General features: G+C 38.4%; 1 protein-coding gene across 6 annotated transcripts in view; it reads left to right on the top strand.

The window, feature by feature from the left end:
• Nucleotides 1–15,148, top strand: part of LOC106878722 (uncharacterized) — a 145,563-nt gene that overhangs the window by 20,009 nt on the left and 110,406 nt on the right. The window contains exon 3 of one of the 6 annotated variants that reach the window (XM_089340931.1): nt 2,551–2,662. The exons of the other annotated variants lie outside the window; for them this stretch is intronic. The gene's annotated coding sequence lies outside the window, so the exon portion shown is untranslated. The remainder of the gene's footprint in view (nt 1–2,550; nt 2,663–15,148) is intronic. 6 annotated transcript variants of the gene reach the window in all.

The raw sequence follows: 15,148 nt of genomic DNA, 5'->3' as shown, positions 1-15,148 counted from the left end.
CTGAGTACCCCTTGAGATGATCAGCCAGCTAAGAAGCCTATGTAGCATGGATTTTACCTATTCCTTCCTTCAATTATATATAATGTATGTATATTGTATTTCACAACATATGATGTGTGCTTTTTTTGTTATCAAAATCTGGTTTTACAAACTGCCCTATACATTAGATACATATAGAAGATTATGTTCCTAAATTTTGAATGTATGTTCCTGGATTTTCAATTGAACCATCTTTTTACTTTAAAGATTGCATCATTACAATGCATTTGTAAAAGACTGCCAACAGTGGATGCAGGTGGGCAAGTCTATTTTAGAAGATGTAATCTGTTAAAATGTATTCTTGTATTTCTGTTTATTTTATTCTGTTTTCCGAGTTACTCTATATTCCCATTTAATTTTACAATATATAAATCAGTACTGGCTTCTTACATTAAAAATTAGCAGAGAGATAATGGAGGTATTTGGCAACTGCACTGGTTTACTGGTAAATACCTTGCTCTGAATCATGTTCTCAAAGTTGGCTCATGCATTCTCATAAACAACAATTTAGATGGCACTGAAAATGACTTTTTCTATGAAGAAGATTCTGAGAGTAGCAAAGCTTTCTTAGAATTCAAAGATATTACTGAATTTTCAGGCTTTGTAGAATGCAGCACTGATGAAGAATGATTTACGATTTATTACATTTTTTTATGAGTTTCCTTCCACTGCATTTTTTTTTTTAAAACCATGAGGCTTATGATTTTTCCTTTCCATCGCTAGAAATAGCATAGTCCGAGTCAGTTCGTATTCCGAATCTATGCCCTCCTAAATAGATCAGACAACTGCTTCTTACTTTTATGTTTCATTTTTGCCTTGCTTTCTATAGCTGGCTGTTCTTCCTACCACCAACCACTTTGAGTGTATGGGATGAATTTTGCACCAGGTCATGTCTTTTACGAAACTAAAAAGTCCTCTTGTGTCTGCTCATTTGTTAACCCCTTTATAGAGTGTAGTTGATGTATTTTATTATGGCCCTAGTAGTAACGAAATTGCTACTGTGACATGTTTTTTGCACTTTTTGCTCAAGGAGGTTAATAGAAAAAAGTGTGAAGGTAGAAGAACCTGGATGGATGGGTGAAGACAACAAAAATATAAGGTTGTAATCAGAGTGGTTAGAGTTAGAGGGTGATAGAAGAGGAGAGAGAATAGTGAATAATAATAATTGTGGTAAGAGTAAGTGATGTGTGTCAATAATAAATGAGGGTTGGACAGTTCAACCAGACCTGGCAAGCTGGAGAGCTGCACCAGGTTCTAATCTGATTTAGCTTGGTTTCTGTGGTTGGATGCAACTTCTTACTTAATGCCAACCACAGTGTGTGCTGGGTGCTTTTAACATGGCATTGGCATGAGCATATTTATATATATATATATATGTATGTATGTATTTTTTTGCATGTATGTGACACTCACTTGATCTCTCTCTCTCACATATTATCTTTCATATACACATACATAAATACATATGCATACATCTTTTTTGTATGTATGTGTGCATGTGAGAGAGTGAAATTTATTAGCCTTTTTAAATAGGCATCGACAGCTGCTTTGGGAGACTTTGGTACAGGTTTCAATTCTCCACAAATATCACAGGATACTAAAGTTGTCTCTCTCACTTCACCAAGCTTAGATGGCCTACATTTGTTGCATTAAGTCTTTAGAGGACTTCCACAAGAACTGCCTCTTGTGCATCCTGAGAATTATCTGATATGAGCATCATACTGAAATATTCATGAAAACCAAAAATATTGAGGCCACCTGTAATGATTGGGGTATGTGGTGAGGATACTATGATAGCTGCTTTATCATACAACCGTGGTGTACAGCTAGCTACACCATGGTTGTATGATATAGCCATTCTCAGCAGGAGGGTGGAAGTGGGAAGTACTCTAAGGATCAAATGAAGAATGCTTTGAGGAAGTGCAAGGTTATACCCGAGAACCTGGAAAATGTTACAGCTGCTTCTGCCACCTAGTGGTAGTTCTGTGGAGATGGGGTTTATGTGTTGGAGATAGAGAAGACAACTAGGAGACAGAAATGAACCAGCAGAGTTGCAATCATAGCAAGATCGTTGCCAGTGCCCCTGGACTGGCTCTTGTGCAGGTGGCACATAAAATACACCATTTTGAGCGTGGCCGTTGCCAGTACTGCCTGACTGGCCTTCATGCGGGTGACACATAAAAGCACCCACTACACTCTCGGAGTGGTTGGCGTTAGGAAGGGCATCCAGCTGTAGAAACTCTGCCAAATCAGATTGGAGCCTGGTGTAGCCATCTGGTTTCACCAGTCCTCAGCCAAATCGTCCAACCCATGCTAGCATGGAAAGCGGATGTTAAACGACGATGGTGATGTACCACCATCACATAAACATACACCCTATACCTGCAATAGAGCTTATGGGTCTAGGACAGGACTGTCAGCCCATCAAAGATCTTATTGTTAACCCTTTAGCATTTAAACTGGTGGTATCTGGCTCAAATGCTCTACCTGTTTTATATTCAAACTGACCAGATCTGGTTTCTTACACCCACCATACAACATTTTAAAACTAAGCAACCATGTCATCAAAATACTGAAGCTTGAAGATAATGTGAGGTAAAGACATTTCCATCTAAATTTGATTGTAAGTACTGTGAAATTTTCAACAACTTTTGCTCTCTTTTTTCAACGTTTGAAGTGGAGATTGAATTTTTTAATAATTACTGATATCGCTTCAGCGAGTAGCAGATCCAGTTTTGAAGGAATTTCACTTGAAGATGTAGAAAATGTAGGTAAAAAAAAAAGAAAAATGAGTGTGGGTAGGGGAATGACAATGACTTGTCTTTGGATGAATTTGATATAGTTGTGTTTGAATTTTTGTCCAGCATGGAAGAGTATTTTGATAGTGAGAGTGGAGAAAAGCTTCAGAATGCAATTCAAAGTATTATTGATGATCAAAAAATACAGCAACAGTACATAGTCCTGGTTTTATTGAAAACACCCAGTTGTGAATCATTGATATTTATACACCTACTGACAAAATTCTAAGTCTGCACATAAAAAATCAACAAAGTTACGAACAAATATCGTTGACACCCCTCTTGAACATGGTTGATTCAAAACAATGTGAATAAATAGACATTGCATTTGACAGCATAATCTAAATGCTAAATAGTTAAGGGAGTCAAGGTTGTCGTTAGATTTCTGTGGATAGCCAGAAAGAATTTTTTTTGTAGGTAGTTATGAATATGAATAAACAGAGTTGAATATATATCCAACATCATACGACATGACAAGTGATACATTAACTATATAGAATAAATGTTATTTGCTGGGTTCAGGAATGCAGTACACTTCAGCCTTTATAGGGTTTTTGAACCTTATATAATAACTTAGTGAATGATGTTGTCTTAACATTGTCAAAAAACAATGGCTCTAAGCAGAATATTCTTGGTAAACGCATTTCATGAATTATTAGTTCAGGAAATGTATGCACCAGCTTAGCTAATCTAAATTGATAAAATGCTGATTATTTCTTAAGTAAATGACTAGTTTTGAAATGAAATTGATCAACAATCTAAGTACTTGTCTCATTCGGTATTGTATTTTACTTCAGTGACCTGACAAGTGCTTTCAGCATCTGTTGATTATGAGATATACACTAAATACATTAAAATGTGTTCCATATGCATGTGTATGTATGTATGTGAACAATATAAACTTGTAGTAGACGGGAGACAAAAAGATAGGCTTGTTATGATTTAGAATGATTTTTTAACAAAAGGACAAAAGAAATGACTACTGAAGAGAAGTAAATTTGCTGATTGTCTCTCAAGTACCACCAGTATGAGAAATCATCATCATAGCCATCATCATCATCACCATCATCATTATTATTGTAGATAGCAGGATTGGTGCAGTGCCAGATAAAATGATTTGCAGTAGTTTGTTGCACTACTTTCCATTCATCGTCTATTTTCCATGCTGTCGTGGGTTGGACGGTTTGACCAGAACTGGTAGCCGAAGAGCTACCCCACGTTTCAGTCTGATTTCACTTGGTTTCTATGGCTGGATGCCCTTTCTAACATCAACCATTTTACAGTGTGTGTTGGGTGTTTTTAACCAGCACAAGCACTTCTATGTGGAGTCGGCACAAGTGCCTTTTACATGGCACCAGCATGAGTTTAAATCTAACTAAAGTCATCATTCTGAGGGTCAGTAATATAAATACTAGTCAGAGAAATATTGGTGGTGGTGGGTGGGGCAATCTAATTAACTTAGTCCCCAACTTATGAAGCCTGGATGGCCAATGTTAGAAATTATTATTACAATACTCAAGTGTGGTTGATTTACTCTTTTACTTGTTGCAGTCATTTGACTGCTGCCATGCTGGAGCACCGCCCTTAGTCGAGCAAATCAACCCCAGGATTTATTCTTATCTATCTAGAACTTATTCTATCGGTCGCTTTTGCCGAACCGCTAAGTTACGAGGACATAAACACACCACCATCGGTTGTCAAGCGATGTTGGGGGGACAAACACAGACACACAAACACACACACACACACACACACATATATATATATATATATACATATACATATATACAACGGTCTTCTTTCAGTTTCCATCTACCAAAGGGCCACGCAGTGGGACTGAACCCAGAACCATGTGGCTGGTAAGCAAGCTACTTACCACACAGCCACTCCTGCGCCTACTGCAATTTGTTTGAGTTTTGGGCAAAATGTCTTGTAGTGCTTAGCTACAACATTTTATGTTCTGGTTTCAACTCTTATTCAACTCAACTTTGTCTTTCATCCTTCCAAGGTTGATGAAATAAAATACCATTCAAATACTGGTTGGGGTGAAGGGCGGGGGTGACCCGATTGACTGACTCCTCTCTTTCCTCAAATCTCTGACTTTGCTCCCATGTTACAAGCAATTATTGTTATGACTCTCACATCATCATCAATAAAAATCTGAATCAATTAATGCGGTTGATTTAATTGACTTTATTGTCCCATAAAAATCGTAGCCTTATGCCAATACTGGAACTTAATATCATTATGATCCCTATGTTGTCAATGATTGCTACCAATCATTATGGTGAGATAGGTAAATATAGTTATAAAATGGATTTTCTTTGTAATATTTATTATGAGAGGAAATTATGAATAATCATTAGTTTTCATAAAAGAGTAAAGTCATGTGATGGAAGATCTGTTGTACAGAAATGTTTTACACTAATAATTTTGGTATTATATATTTAAAAGCAAGAAAAGATACTCCTAAAAAATAACTATAGAATTTATATTCAGTCAGTATATATATATATATGTTTGGTGGTGGTGTTAAACCAGGTGACAGATTAAGTCTACTACCCAAGCAGACCATTCATCATCATCATCATCATCGTTTAACGTCCGCTTTCCATGCTAGCATGGGTTGGACGATTTGACTGAGGACTGGTGAAACCGGATGGCAACACCAGGCTCCAATCTAAATTTGGCAGAGTTTCTACAGCTGGATGCCCTTCCTAACGCCATTGTGAGGCTTAAATTCAGAACACAAAGAGGAGAGATGAATAACTTCAAGGCATTCAATTTAACTTTGTTACAGTTTTGCAAATATCCCAGTTCTCTCAGGCTGGTACAAATGAGCTGGAGGACAACTGAAGACGGCTGGCTATACCAAAAGCAGACATGAAAGCACAATCAGGCCTCTGCATCTTTGGTTCTTGGCAGTAGAACTGGGTGTGGGTATCGATTATAGCCTTGATGACAACTGACTGTCAGACATGGTCAGCATTCATTAGGGATGTGGCGAACTTGTTGGTTGGAGCTGGTTCAACCCACCCTAGGTTTATGCCACTGCAAGTACAAGTTCTGCCAATCCACTGTCCTGGATTAGTATTTTTTCTTATCAATCCCCAGAAGGGTTGTTTTATACACATGAAATAATGAAAGTATTACAATTCCAGTGTTCCTATCAATTTCAGGATCTTTTCAGAACACTTTTTTATGTTTCCCTGCTGTTTAGTCAAGACCCCCAACTCAGCACACACAACAAGTATATTATTTTGTGCTGTGTTTTCTCAAAGCACCTATTTACATAGTTAGGTGACTGAGCCAGCAAGCATGATAAATTGTCTTGGCCATAAATACAGGGAAATACTGGCAATGGGATGTCAACTATCAACCCTTCAGTTATTTGTCCAATGTTTGGCCATCTGTGATGGATAGGTTCAGTAAATAAAGCAAAACAAATATGATATTATGTAAATAATTTTGCAAGGAACATTTTCAGAAACATTATTCCCTGCTGAACTTGGTGGTATATCTCATTATTTGTTCTGATATTTAATTTCATTATATATATATTCATTCTCTGGAGATGGCATAACTGGTGATATATAATCAAGTTTAAAGAGAGAGAGAGAGAGAGAGAGAGAGCTGCATTCCATTTAACTGGGTAATTTGGGACAGTTGTAACAGTGTTTACTACTAGTTGACCTATTTCAATGTATTTTGATTAGTGTGCACCATGTTTATGGAAGTAGCTGAGGGATTAACGATATTTAGCTTTGGTTATCAGAATTAAAAAGGACAACCCAATAGGAGTATGTTTTAAGCTGGGTGCTCACACTTGAGGGATACTGCTGATGTTTACATCTTTTTAAAGCTGATAGCTATAGTAGACTAGATTAGAATGTTTTATGTTGGTGTTTTACAGATAGTACTTGTACAGGATGTTCAGGCTAAATTTTACAGTTCACATAAAACGAAAAGAAAATACAATATCCTTGCCGAAAATAAAGTATTTTAAAAATAAACAATATCTATTAGATTATGACTGGGAGATAAATTTACTCAAAGCAGCTGTCCTCAGCTTCCATTGCAGCCTTAAGGTGGATCTGGGACCTTGGTGCATGTGTTCCTCACTGTTTCCTTGGGAAGATCTTCAAGCACCCCTTGATCTCTGCCACCAGCTTGGCCTTGGTGTTACTGGTTGAGTAGTTGATGTCTTTCTCAACTGTACCCCACACATAATAATCCATGGGGTTACAATCAAGAGAATTGGAGGGGGCAGAAATTGGGGTTGGTGAAGTCACATACAAATTCTCCAACAACCACTTCTCACTCTTTCTGGATGTATGGCAAGGAGCTGGGTCCTGCTGTCACATACATATGGCCTTCCAGCAACACCCTTTCTAACCAGGAATTGACTGCAATTTCCAGCAGCTTCACATAACCGTCTGAATTTAGCCTAAGGCTTTGTTAAAAAATGTGGGGATGAATTTTGGCATGCAGGTGCAGTCAGAACAACTTTTGTGTTCCTTCTTGCTGGCCACAGCTTTGTAGTCTCTGTTGCAACTGTCCATGTCACATCTTGTTGCCTTTACAGTATTCACAGAGCATTGAAGAGCAGTCATGGTGTTGGTATTTTGATACCTAGCATGAATCATCATCATCATCGTTTAACGTCCGCTTTCCATGCTAGCATGGGTTGGATGATTTGACTGAGGACTGGTAAAACCAGATGGCTAAACCAGGCTCCAATCTGATTTGGCAGAGTTTCTACAGCTGGATGCCCTTCTTAACGCCAACCACTCAGAGAGTGTAGTGGGTGCTTTTACGTGCCACCGGCATGAAGGCCAGTCAGGCGGTACTGGCAACGGCCACGCTCAAAATGGTGTATTTTATGTGCCACCCACACAAGAGCCAGTCCAGGGGCACTGGCAATGGTCTCGCTCGAAAGTCCTTACACATGCCATGGGCACAAGTGCCAGAAAGGCGACGCTGGGCACAGGTGCCATCACAAATTCGCTTTCATGATACAGGTAACTCTATTCTAGTACTCAGATGGCTTCCAGTCCTCCATGTTAATTAACTTTTTCTCAACTACAACTTTATTTTTTATGTTCTCCAATGCCATTAACTGTTCTCCAATACATCCTGAAAAAACAAGACATAAAAAAAAAATTGTCATATTTAGCTTGACCTCACTCCCTGTAGAAGTTGCATAAATGTTGCAATGTTTAGAACAGTGATAAAGTGTGTGAGAGAATTATTGATGCAAGCATGGCTGTTTGGTTAAGAAGTGTCAGGCACTCCATTTATTGTCAACTCCTGCCGAATGGAGGCCTGGGCAAGCCATGGCAGATATGCAACACACGCACGCACGCACTCTGAAATACAGTTATACCACTTTGTAATTACCATTAGTATTTTAATGCACCAGTATTTCTGTGTTAATATAATTTAGATGGCTTGCATACTAAAACCTTTGTAATAATTCTCATTATCTAATCTGTGTGATCTAACATTTTCAGATCTCAGTTCTCCTCTACTTTCTTTCCATGTTTGTTGTAGTTTATCTGTCACAGTCTTCATTGTGAAACAACAGCACTTTCTTGTTTTACTTAGCATGTACTGTGCATTCTTATTACATGTTCGTAGCAAGACAACTGTTTCTCTTGTAGTAATAATCACTGTTGCTTATCTTTTATGTCTAACTGCCTTCTCAATTCATATATTTAATTCATATCCAAATGGGTGAACAATAGCCATTGGTTAGAGGCTTCCAATTGACTAATCACTGGTTCATTGCATTTCTGACACTGACTTTATCTGTAATTTGATCTAAATCAACTATCTCAAGGGTTATGCCAGATTAACCATTAAGCAAAACAACCATGTGCTCAGGGTGTCAATTGAAGTGGGGCACGCAGAAATGGTAAATGGTTTATGACACAAAAGAAATCACTTTCATCATTATAATCATCGTTTAACGTCTGCCTTCCATGCTGGCATGGGTGGGACGGTTTGACAAGAGCTGACCAGGTAGAAGCTTGCACCAGACTTCTATAACTGTTTTGGTAGGATTTTTACAGCTGGATGCACTTCCTAACACCAACCACTCAGCAGAGTGGACTCAGTACATTTTATGTGGCACAAACACAGGTGAAGTCAGTTTTGGCAAAGCTTTTACAGCTGGATGCTCTTCCAAATGCTAACCACTTTACTGTGTGGACTGGGTGCATTTAAGTGGAACCTGCACTGACAGGGTCACCAAGTACTTGCAAGACAAAAAAAAAAACTCTTTTGAGAGGGGAGGGGGCATTGGAGGACGTGATCTTGTGTTGGATGATGAAAGGTTATAGTGGGGAAGAGAGACAAAAACAGGTGTCTTGCTGTAGAGGAGGTACAAGGTTACCTGGCCAGAGAGAGAGAGATCAGGAATGAAGACAGAAACAGATGCGCTGCTGCAAAGGAAATACATGATCACCCAACCTGAGGGAAATGCAGAAGGAGAGAGAGAGAGAGAGAGGGAGACAGCAGGATAGAGATGGTGGCAAAGTGCCGGGCGTACACAATAATATAGTGTGACAGGACATGGGTGGAACACACAAGTTGGAAGCTAGCAGATGGTAATGATACTGTGGCACAGGGCCTAGAGGACAGGATTGGGGAGTGGGAAGTAAGCCTAGTGCATGAAGTGGAAATGTGAGGAAGAGAAGAGATGTTTGTTGTGGTAGAGTGTGTGAGAAATTTTCTTGTCAAGTTTGGGTGGGACACACAGCGCTTCTAGAACTTGATTTTGCTGATGTGGGCAGGGTCTTCTCAAGAACTTCATATCACCAGGCATCTCGGTCCATCGTCATTTCCTCCATGAGGCCCAACATCCTGAGATCAGTCCTTACCACTTCGTCCCACGTCTTCCTGGGTCTCTCTCTTCCATGGGTACCATCTACTTTCAGTGATCGGCACTTCTTTATGTAGCTGTCTTTATTCATACGCATCACATGTCCAAACCAACATAGTCTTCTCTTTCGCATGCTACATTTGACTCCTCTTATGCCCAACTTTTCTCTCAATACATTTGCACTTTGTCGTACATGTGCACTGATGTTGCACATCCAACGGAGCATACTACCTTCATTTCTCTCCAGTCTGCGCATGTCTTCTGCATTCAGAGCTCACACATCAATATGGTATTGCTCCAACATTTCAGTCATCTCCCCACCTCTTCCATTCATTGTGCCAACACTGATGGTAGCGGCCCTGAGATTGAGTACTTGGGAGTGGTTGTGGCAAAGTAGTTGCGGAAATTTTGTCATCACCTGAAATGAAGAAGATCTGTAAAAATGCTTGCCAGCGATTAGAGAGCTTTGGTACATAGTTTATTCAGTGAATTACAATGAATCACAGTTTTCCCCCCACCTCATCCAACATCTAGAGCAAGAGACAAGTAGGTATGAGAATAGGGTAGTTACAGAGGGCAGTTTAAGTATTATCTGTCTAAATATTTATATATGAGGTGACTTAAATTTGCTAAAATAATATTTTAAGTGGTTTATATGATTGGAAATATAATTTCAAAGTGTTTGTGGTGTCATAGTGAGAATTTGATTAAAGACTTTGCAATGAAAAAAATTTGGAGAAAACTTTTCAAATATAGTGAAAGTACACAAAAATAAACATTATTTTCCATCCTACAGTTAGTTTTGTTTCGTTTTATTGATGGTTAGTACTAAGTACTCTTGAACGTGTCTATTGGTTCTATCAGTCTGTTTGTGTGTGTGTGTGTGCACTATACAAAGAATAAACTTTGTCTTAGACATATGTGGATATATCATATGATAAAAATATATGGAAATACTACATCACCTGTATTGAAATATATATTGTAATCTTTCTACTCTAGGCACAAGGCTTGACATTTTTTGGGGAGGGGCCAGTTGATTAGATTGACCCCAGTTTGCATCTGATACTTAATTGAAAGGATGAAAGGCAAAGTTGACCTCGGAGGAATTTGAACTCAGAATGTAAAGACAGACGAAATACTGCTAAGCATTTTGCCCAGCATGCTAACATTTCTGCCAGCTTACCGCCTTACTGAAATATACATTGTATTGTGAAGTTGCATGGTCTACAGGTTAGAGTGTTGCACTCACAATTGCAATATTATGGTTTTGATTCCCAGCAGTGTATTGTGTTCTTGAGCGAAACACTTCATTTCACATTGCTCCTGTCTGCTCAGTTATAAATAAGTAAATCCTGCAATGAACTGGCATTCTGTTCTGAGGGAATACTGCCCTACCTACATAGCCAGTGGAGTGGCATCATTTGAAAGCTACACCAATGCAAAGAAGTGCATTGTGATCATCAGTGTCTAACAATCATGTAATTGTCTGGTTGATATAGTGATATTGTAATACTTGTAAAGTTATGTATGATGTATGTATGTATGTATGTATGTATGATATATAGGTGCAGCTGTGGCTGTGTGGTAAGAAGCTTGCTTCCTAACCATATGGTCCTGGGTTCAGTCCCACTGTGTGTGTCTTCTACTATAGCCTTGGGCAGACCAAAGCCTTGTGAGTGGATTTGGTAGATGGAAACTGAAAGAAGCCTGTCGTGTGTGTGTGTGTATATATATATATATATATATATATATATATATATATATATATATATATATAATATTATTAGGGACAAAATCCAAAATTACAGGTAAAAAACTCAATTAAAATCAATTTATAAAAAATTAAAATTAAATTGAGCCTTATAGATAAAGTATATATAAAATATATAGTTTTAGGGAAAATAACCAATTTTCAAGAACTCATCGATGAAAATCCACTATCACATATAGAAAAATTAATAATGAGTTCTTGAAAATTGGTTATTTTCCCTAAAACTATATATTTTATATATATATATATATATATATATATATATATATATATATATATATATACATATATATATATATATCATCATCATCATTTAATGTCCATTTTCCATGCTGGTAAGCTGGGGAGTTGCACCAGGTTTCAATCTAATTTGGCATGGTTTTACAGATGGATGCCCTTCCTAATGCTTTTTATGTGCCACCTGCACAGGTGCTGGCCCTGGTTGATGTGTAGAAAAGGCATAGCTAGTAACTGCATAAGATGTACCCAGTGTAAGCTATGGACACATAAGAGGTGCAGCAATATCAGAGGAGAGTTAAAGAGGGAAAATAGTTTTTGTGTGTGAAAGGTGTACAGGTAAAATTAACACTAAAAGTGTACAGAAAATAGACTCCATCAAATGCCAAGGGAGAAAACTAGAAGTAGTTTGACAGCTTCTGTTACCTAGGTGACCAAGTCAGTCGCAGAGGTAGATGCTCCATGAGTATAGCTGCTAGAATAAGAATAGGCTGGTCAAAGTTCAGAGAGCTCCTACCTCTGTTGGTAACAAAGAGCCTCACCCTCAGAGAGAAAGACAGATTGTATGATGCCTGTGTGTGAATGGCCATGCTACATGGCAGTGAAACATGGGCCGTGACTGCCAAGTACATACAATGGCTTGAAAGAAATGAATCTAGTATGCTTTGGTGGATGTGCAATGTCAGTGTGCATGTACAAGAGAGTGTAAGCATCTTGAAAGAAAAGTTGGGCATACGATATGGTGCATGAGGGATGACTGCACTGGTATGGTCATGTGATGCATATGACAAGGACAGCTGTGGGAAGAAGTACCGATCTCTAACTGAAGAGAACCTGTGGAAGAGGTAAACCGAGGAAGACATGAGACAAGGTGATGAAGCATGATCTTCAAACACTCTGCCTCATGGAGGCAATGACAAGTGATCAAGATCTTTGGTGATATGTCGTGCTTGAGAAGACCCGTCAAGCCAAGTGAAATCACAGTCATGGCTGATGCCAGTGCCATGTAACTGGCATTTGTGCTGGTGGCACGTAAAAAGCACCCTTTGACCATTGGGCGATATGCTGTGCTTGAGAAGACCCGTCAAGCCAAGTGAAATCACAGTCATGGCTGATGCCAGTGTCATGTAACTGGCATTTGTGCTGGTGGCACGTAAAAAGCACCCTTTGACCATTGGGCGATATGCTGTGCTTGAGAAGACCCGTCAAGCCAAGTGAAATCACAGTCATGGCTGATGCCAGTGTCATGTAACTGGCATTTGTGCTGGTGGCACGTAAAAAGCACCCTTTGAACATTGGGCGATATGCTGTGCTTGAGAAGACCCGTCAAGCCAAGTGAAATCACAGTCATGGCTGATGCCAGTGCCATGTAACTGGCATTTGTGCTGGTGGCACGTAAAAAGCACCCTTTGACCATTGGGCGATATGCTGTGCTTGAGAAGATCTGTCAAGCCAAGAGAAATTGTAGTCATGGCCTATGCCAGTATTACATATCTTATTTCTTTACTACTCACAAGGGGCTACACACAGAGGGGACAAACAAGGACAGACAAATGGATTAAGTCAATTATATCGACCCCAGTGTGTAACTGGTACTTATTTAATCGACCCCGAAAGGATGAAAGGCAAAGTCGACCTCGGTGGAATTTGAACTCAGAACGTAGCAGCAGACGAAATACCTCTAAGCATTTCGCCCGGCGTGCTATCGTTTCTGCCAGCTCATTGCCTTATTGTATATCTGGCACCCATGCCAGTGGCACGTAAAAAACACCCTTCAAACTTTAGGCCTCACAGAAGCAGTGACAAGTAACCGAGACCTTTGGCAATATACTGTGCTTGGGAACACCTGTCAAGCCAAATAAAATTGTAGTTGTGGCTGATGCCAGTGTTTTATAACTGGTACCCATGCTGGTGGAATGTAAAAAGCACCCACCACACCCTCACAGTGGTTGGCATTAGGAAAGGCATCCAACTGTAGAAATATGTCTGTGTCTTTGTGTCTGTGTTTGTCTCCCCATCATCACTTGACAACTGGTATTGGTGTGTTTACATCCCCATAACTTAGCGGTTCAGCAAAGAGGCCAATAGAATAAGTATTAGGACTTAAAAAATAAGTCCTGGAGTCGAATTGTTTAACGAAAACATTTCAAGGTGGTGCTCCAGCATGATTGAAACAAAAGAACATGCGTTTATAAGCATATGCATGTATGCTTATACATGTGTGTGTATATGGTAACTTCAGCCATGTAACCACATGTGCTTTTCTCAGACTATTTTTTTCCTACTCTCTGAACCTTTCTTCTTTCCTCTTTTCTGACAAAGAGCCATGTTTGAAATGTCACATCCCCTCTTTTTTTCCTATCTTAAACTGAGCATCAACATAATACATTGACTGTGTATGTCTTTTTGACTTTTATTGTTTTTATTTTTGTTTTTGATTTGCCTCTGTGTGTGTGTGTATATATATATGTATATATATATATATATATATATATATATATATATACACACACACACACACACACACATACATATATATATATGTACATACACTCACAAACACATCTATATACTTGTTTCCGTGTGTGTGTGTGTATACATACATGCAAGATACACACATGCGTATATGCATACATGCATATGCTTATAAACACATGTATCATATATAACTTTACAGGTATTATAATATCACTATGTACAAACATACAATCCATACTAAATAAAATATTGACAACTGAATGTACACAAGACAATAAGTTACTACTAAAAGTCTTCTGTGAGCTTTAGCTTTGTATCATGTCTATAAAACAACAGATCTACTATTAAACAGTTTCAAGTCAAAATCAGTAATTTGAATAAAATATTTATTGTTTTTGCTGCATACTTGCATAGCAACATAATAACACTGCTCTATGGTCATAGAATACTTTGCTGTGCTTATTTTATCACTGATGTAAACTGACTTAAACAACTGATTCATAGTTTATTACTTCAGCTGTTAAAAATATATGTGGTGGTGTGTTCATCTATAGACACTATTTAGAATTCTATTGAAATATCTGAGTTAAGTTACACCAATTCAACAAGCAAATTTTGCTGTAAACTATTTGTGAAAAACCAGCTGGAGTTATGCTAAACTATATACGGTGTATGCTTGATGGACTGTTTTTTTTTTCTTCTTTAGTATTTTGTGATGAAGGTTCTCATTCTGTCTAGTTTTTGATAAAAAAATCTTTTCCTCTCAGTTTGAAAATGATACTATATACATAGTATTTGGTGCCCTGTATGTATATATATATATATATATATATACTTTTATTCTTTTATTTGTTTCAGTCAGTTGACTGTGGCCATGCTGGAGCACCGCCTTTAGTCAAACAAATCAACCCCAGGACTTAATCTTTGTAAGCCTAG

The sequence above is a fragment of the Octopus bimaculoides genome, chromosome 24 (assembly GCF_046866305.1).
Source record: "Octopus bimaculoides isolate indiv1 chromosome 24, ASM4686630v1, whole genome shotgun sequence".
NCBI lineage: Eukaryota > Metazoa > Mollusca > Cephalopoda > Octopoda > Octopodidae > Octopus > Octopus bimaculoides.
This window is presented reverse-complemented; position numbering and strand designations above follow the sequence as displayed.